Here is a 5,638-nt window from a genome sequence, read left to right as displayed (position 1 = left end):
ACTTCCTTCATAACTGGGTTCATCTTTCTTTGTAAATTCTGAACAGGTTTTGCTCCTTCCTCCAGATAGATGTGGTGCATGCATTCCGTTGGACTGGTCCAACCGATGGCTTCCATGTTCTCTCGTAAGACTCTGACCAAACGCTCCTCCTGAACAAGGGTTAGATCAGCACTGATGATGACTGGAAGCGTTTCATCAGACCCAAGTAAGCATACTGCAAATGCTTAGGCAATTTCTTAAGTTCCAATACGGGTGCTTTCACTATTGAAGGTAAAAGCTTCTCATTCTACCCATATTGAGCCAACAACTCTGGTTTGCCTTATGTTGTTCCTCCAACTGAGTAGACTTCGTGGATGATGTCTTTAATTCTCTGGTCTACCTCAGATTCAGCTTCCAAAGTACTCTCCCTGAGAGAGTAAAGCTCCATAATAACTTCCTTCATGGCTTCATCCTCCATGTGCAATGCATCTCGATCGGTTAGCCCATACTGGATTGCCTTCTCTAACGTATCCCCTGAACTGAAATCGATTCCTTGCTCTTGTACAAGTGGTTCAAATGCATCTATCACATCCACTGTTTCCACAATACTCCATCGAACTCACACGCGAGGACTCCGGTTTTCATGTCAATCTTAGTCCCCGCGATCATCATGAATGATCTTCCCAGCAATATGGTATTCTCTCCAACCTCTGGTCCAGTGTCCAAGATGAAGAAATCAGCGAGAAATATCAAATCTCCCACCTTTATCAGTACATCCTCCACCACACCTTCTGGGTAAGCATTAGACCGATCAGCTAACTGTATGACCACACGGGTGTTCCTCAATTCTCTGATGTTTAATCTCTTGTAGACGACCAACGGCATCATATTTATGGAAAGCTCCCAAGCCCATCATTGCTTTATCCATGTTTGTTCCTCCAATATTGCATGGGATGGTGAACATTCCCGGAACCTTCCGTTTTGGGGGTAACTTCCGTTGGATTACTGCCGATACACTTTCACCCATCACATATCAGACTTCTTCCTCCATCTTCACCATTCTTGAGCAAATGTCCTTCAGGAACTTGGCGTACTTCAGTATTTGTCTAACGGCATCGAGCAATGGTATGCTCAGTTCCACCTTTTGAAACATCTTCATCATTTCACTGGCCTCCTTCTCCTTGGCCTTCTGTCTTAATCTTCCTGGGTAAGGTGCTTCGGTTTGAACTGTACCACTGGTCTGTTCAGTAGTTGGACCTGTACCGTCCTCTTTCATCTTCATTTTCAAGGTTTTTGCTTCAGCAAGGAGTTCAACATCATCTTCTTCTCCACAAGCAAACTTAGTTAGGATAACTTGAGCGTGCTCTCTGGGATTAATCGCTTGTGGTGGAAGTCTTTCGGTGTTTTCTTTCAATTTGGCCATTGCTTTAGCAAAATGACTGATATGCTGGTTGGTCTGGTTCAAACCAACACGGAGCTCATTCTGAAATTTTTCACTTACTTTAGCCATGTTCTCAATCGCCTCCTCCCATAATGCTCGTCTCTGGTGTGGGGGTTGGTAAATCGGCTGTTTTTAAGGTTGGTAGACTTGTTGTTGTGGTAGAATTGTCTGGTACTGGTTCTTATTATACTGCTGTTGTGGTCCATGGTGCGCCCATATGGATCTACTGAGGTTGACCATCTTGCTTCCACCTGAAATTGGGATGATCCCTCCATCCTGGGTTATAAGTGTTGGCAAAGGGATCATATTTTCGGTGGTGTCCTTCATTTCCTCCGATGGCATTCACATCCACATTGTCTTCACCAAAGTTTGGACAATATTCAGATTGATCTCTAGTTGCATCGTAAAGACCACACTATCGTACTTTCTTCGGTAAGATCAGTCCACTTATCAGCTCTTTGATTTCCTTCATTTCCTTGCTAAGCTTTGTCATATCCTCATTTTCTTCTTCCTTAGGAGGTAGCTCCAGGTTTCTTTCATGGCCTTCGTCTCGTGATTTTTCCGCCATTTTTCCCAAGAGTTGGAAAATCTCCGAAGGTGTCTTACTCATCAATGATCCATTACAAGCAGCTAGCACCAGCCCACGATCATTCCTCCGCGTTCCCTTTACGAAACTTTCAACTTGATCATTTGAAGAAATCTGATGGTGAGGACAATTGCTCAACAGTCATTTGAAACGTGTCCAGTATTCATAGAAGGATTCTAGCCCATTTTGCTTTATGTTGCGGATATTGATAACACTCATGTTTCCATGGTTGTAGTGTTCATATGATGTCAATTTTATAGGAAACTGAGTGTTGGATGATTGTTTTATGCTTAATTTGCTTTATCTTTTGAAATATGTTTCTTACTCGAACTTTGAAGGAAATTTCAGGTTTATTGAGTTCGAATTTGGAAAACTTACCTGAAATAGAAGTTGTAGATCGTCTCGATACGAGTTCGTGAGCGCAAACGGATCATAAATCGGAGTTCGGACGAGAAAGTTATGACCAAAACAAGAAAGTCACGCGCAGCAGTGAAACGGCGGCGACCCCACGGCGACCGGGCGGCGACCGCCGCCCGAAGAAGAAATTTTGGGAAGCAGCCGGCGACCGGGCGGCCACCGCCGGGCAGCCCGCCGAGTTTTCGGCGCCAGCGGCGCCCGCGCGGTGAGCGCCGTCCGATCGCCGCCAGACCGCCGCACCTCTGTATTTTTGCGTTTTTTAGGCGTTTTTCAAGTCCTTTTCGAGCTCAAACTCTGTATTTTACCCTGGTACTATAAATAGGTCTTCTTTTGACCTATTTTGAGTTCCCTTTTCAGTTCCAAACTTTTATTTTTCAATTTCATAGCTTTAGAATTTATTGCTTTCCAGTTTTTACTGCTTGGATTGGATTTCCACAAGATTGAAGATTCAAGCTGCTACAATCTTTCTTATTTAGCTTTTATATAATTTAGTTTTTACAATTGCTTTCTTTTTAATTATGTTTATGCTTTCTTTTATTATGTCTGGCTAGTTCCCTTTAGCTGATTCTAGGGTTTGTAAATAGTTGATTGAATTTATGTGATTTATTTGTTAATACCTTTGTGCCTTTCAGTTTATGATTCATAATTCCTGGTGCTTAATTTCTTGTGAATTATCTGATCAATAGTTTGCATGTTTAGCTATTCGGTTTGAGACCTAGCGGAGATAACTGTTTAGCGGATTCAGGAATGTATGATATGATTTTAACCTTGAGACCTAGCGGAGATAGGTGGATCATAGGGAGCTATTCTTAGGAGCTATTGGGAGTTAGTAGATTTTCTTGAGACCTAACGGAGATAGATAATTTACTAATCTACGATCGTTGCTGCTCTAGCGAGAGTGATTGATTAATTAAGTGATCTCTCATCATAACTGGATTAAACTGGTACATAGGATTAATAGATTTATTATGTGGATTTAGTTAATGAATTTACTACCCTAGGATCAGTTGTCTTTTAATATTCGAATTTTCCTACGTGTTTTTAATTATTGTTATTTGCGTTTTAGTTTAAGTTAATTAAACCTTCCTGCTTTCGTTTACCTGCATACTGTGAGAGTCTGTTTAGGAGATAGATAAAGTAATTTCGTTTTACAGTCTCTGTGGATACGATACTCTGCTTGCTATTTCTGTGCTACGATTACACCGTGTTAGTTGCGGTATTTTTGTTGCTAATAAAATAGTGATCAGATATCCCATCTTATTCGCTCAACTCTCGTGGTGGGAAAGAATTCTTCCAAGAAAACCTGTTGCAGTTGTGCCCATGTGGTGACACTTCCTTCAAGCAGATCATAGAGCCATTTTCTTGCTCGGTTGAACAATATGAGTAGGAGGAACATCTTTAGCAGGATTACAAACTTTGTTTGTACTCAAAATCTCATCTTTTGGAACCTATTGTTTCTTGTGAAATCCAATACCAGCTTTATCATCTGTATTCTGCCCTTGTTCCAGAATTTCATCAAGTTTCTCAGTTCCAGAATTCATCATCTTAACTAGTTTCTGGTGATGTTCGAGTTCACTAATTTTCAACTTCATAGTCTGTTGAAGAACAACTATGTCTCTCTGAAGACTATCTGACAAGATCTTTAAATCATCTCTCTCCTTCGTGACAACTCCATCTCTCTCCTTCGTGACAACTCCAAGCTTGACAGAAAGTGCTTTGTTGACTTCAAGCATAGACAAACATTTTTTATGCATAAGATCATAATTTTGCACAAGATATTCTTCATCCGGATTCATAACATTATCATCTACATCATCTGGCAGCATATCTTGGATTGATTCAGAATTCTGCATATCATTCAACTTGATAGTAAATGCCATCGCATCAATATTTGTGTTTTCTGAAGTCAATATCATTGTAGTTACTTCATTTGTTACTTTCTCTGACTCATCATCACACTTACTGTTCACAGCTTCAAAATCAGTAATTTCTTCAAGCTTTAAGGGATCCACGAACTTTTCTTTCTTTTCCAGAGATTTCACATTCAGTGCTACAGCTTCTTCATCAGAATCACTCCCGCTTTCATCCGTTTCTTCATCACTTTGAGACACGTTGTAGGATTTGTTCTGCTCCTTGAGTTTCTTCAGGGTGTTGGCGCATTCGGATTGAATATGACCAAATCCATGACATTCATAACATTGAATGCTCGTCATAGAAGAATTTTTCTCACTCTGCATATGGTTCGAATTTTGAATGTTCGAATTATTAAAATCCTTTTGAGTGCCTCTTTTCTTCTTGAACGTATTAAACGCCTTTCCAAATTTTTTAGTAAATAAGGCAAACGATCCACCAGATCATTTGTATCAAAATTTGCCATCTTCGATTTACTGCTTCTAGATTCAGCTGCAAACGCAATACACTTCTTCTCACCAGATTTTTCAGATTTGAGATTCATCTCAAACGTCCTCAGAGACCCTATAAGTTCTTCAAGTTTCATATCAGAGACATCGTGAGCTTCATCGATAGCAGTAACTTTATAATCAAACCTTTTAGGCAATGACCGCATCACTTTACGAACAAGTCTTTCTTCAGGTATCCTTTCACCCAATGAAAAACTCTCGTTTGCAATAGCAAGTATTTTACCATGAAACATAGTGATAGTTTCATACTCGTCCATCTTTAACTCTTCGAACTTCGAAGTCAATTGTTGAAGTCGCTGTTTCTTTACTTTGGAATTCCCTTCGTAGGTGCTTTGAAGAACTTCCCAGGCTTCCTTTACTGTAGAACACATAGATATAAGCATGAAAACTTCCATAGAAATAGCATTTTGAATAGAGTTCAGGGCCTTTTGATTCGCATTCGTTGTAGCCAGTTCACTGGTCGACCGCTTTACTCTGGGTTTCACTTTTCCTTGATCATCAACTGGATGAGCCCAACCTTCTTCAACAGAGGTCCACGAATTTTCATCAACATCACGAATGAAAGCAACCATTCGTTGCTTCCAGTACAAAAAATTCGTTCCATCAAGTAATGGTGGCCTGACAATTGACCCACCTTCTTTCTGCGAGGCCATCGAGCGTGGCAATAGGATAGATTGCGGAAAACACCAAGATCAACACCGATAACTTAGGTGACCTCCGCTCTGGTACCAATTGAAAAGTTACCTATCCAATTGCATATATTGCACACACAAAATAGCAGCAAACGTGCAACAC

This window comes from Salvia miltiorrhiza, chromosome 8, assembly GCF_028751815.1.
Source record: "Salvia miltiorrhiza cultivar Shanhuang (shh) chromosome 8, IMPLAD_Smil_shh, whole genome shotgun sequence".
Taxonomy (NCBI): Eukaryota; Viridiplantae; Streptophyta; class Magnoliopsida; order Lamiales; family Lamiaceae; genus Salvia; species Salvia miltiorrhiza.
This window is presented reverse-complemented; position numbering follows the sequence as displayed.